General features: G+C 38.7%; 1 pseudogene; it reads left to right on the top strand.

The window, feature by feature from the left end:
* The first annotated feature begins 482 nt into the window (after nt 1-482).
* Nucleotides 483-1,367, top strand: LOC141507672 (olfactory receptor 52E2-like; annotated as a pseudogene).
* Nucleotides 1,368-1,579: the final 212 nt, after the last annotated feature.

The following is a 1,579-nucleotide window of genomic DNA, read 5'->3' as shown; positions in this document are numbered from 1 at the left end:
TAAGTACTCAATTTAGATGTAATTGGATAAAATTGAATTTATTCAAGGGATGATAAAGCTGATAATAGAGATGATCAGGTTATGTAGGACTGTTTATTTTTCTTAAACAATCAGTATTTTAAAGTCCAATAAACAAACAAAACCAATAACCATAATATGTTAGATACTATGTCTGATCTTAATGTTTTGATTCATGATATTTTCCTTATATTATGGGAATTTTACCTTTATATTTACTTTCCTTTAATCTACTTCTTTTCTGCACATTTTTTCAGCACATATTTCTGTGCATGTCAGATTACCAATACAACTTTTTGACTTATAGACTAAACTATCAAATGAAAAAGAAAAAAAAGATATTCTAATCCATTTGTGTCTCTTCAGGACCTCCAAATGAATCAGTTCCTACTGGGCTCCCACAGAGTAGGTGACACTCTGTGATAAGCATTAACATACTCATCTATAGGGCATGCCCAAACCCAATGATAAAGTTTCACCCTTTTTCCTTTTTGCTGCTAGGCATCCCAGGTCTAGAATCTATGCACATCTGGATTGGTTTCCCTTTCTGCATAGTATATTTGATTGCACTGGTGAGGAATATCACCATACTATTTATGATCCTAACTGAGAGGAGACTTCATCAGCATGCTGGCCACTATTGATCTGAGCTTTTCAATGGCCACTATCCCTAAAATGCTGAGCATCTTCAACTTGAGAGAGATCATTTTGGGAATTTGCCTAACAAGATGTTCTTCATTCATAATTTTACTGGCCTGGAATCAGCTATACTCCTGGCCACGGCCCACCCCACTTTGTTATAGTGTCATTCTTACAAAAAGAGTGGTGACAGCAATTGGCCTTGGAATTCTGCTGAGATCTTTCCTTTCAGTGATTCCCTTTGTGTTCCTGATCCCATGTCTGCCTTTCTGTGGACAGCACATCATTCCCATATGTACTGTGAGCACATGGGTCTGGCCACCCTGGCTTATGCAAGCATCAAGGTCAATATTATATTAGCTGGGTGCCATTTCTTTCTTCATATTTGACATCATAGCCACTGCTATCTCTTATGGTCAGATTGTGCAAGCTGTCTTTCATCTTCCCTCCCTGGTTGCTCGTCTTCAAGACTCTAAGTACCTTTGGCTCCCGTGTGTGTGATTTTGGTCTTCTATACCCCTGCCCACTCCTCATTCATGACCCATCTCTTTGGTCAGAATGTTCACCATTAAATCCACATCCTCTCTGCCAATTCGTATGTTGTGGTTCCACCAATGATCAACACAGTTATCTATGACCAACCAGATCCAGGAATGGAAGCTAAAGATATTCTCACAAAAGCAAAACATGGAATGGGATATCCTGACTGAGTCTCTATATGGTTCAAAAGGTTTTGTTGGGTCATGAATGAAGGTACTTGCTTGGAATATATTCCAGTTTCTTCTGATGATCTCATAAGGATTTTCAACTTCTCCTAGTTCATGTACATATGCCTTTCTGTTGAAACATGACAACTGTAACTTCCTTGTGTTTAGTAACTTAATGGTGGGGCTCAGACTTGGGGATACAGCTTCTTCTGGGC

This window comes from Macrotis lagotis, chromosome 1 (assembly GCF_037893015.1).
Source record: "Macrotis lagotis isolate mMagLag1 chromosome 1, bilby.v1.9.chrom.fasta, whole genome shotgun sequence".
Classification (NCBI taxonomy): domain Eukaryota; kingdom Metazoa; phylum Chordata; class Mammalia; order Peramelemorphia; family Peramelidae; genus Macrotis; species Macrotis lagotis.
The sequence above is the reverse complement of the archived record's forward strand: the minus strand, read 5'-3'. Positions and strand labels throughout refer to the sequence as shown.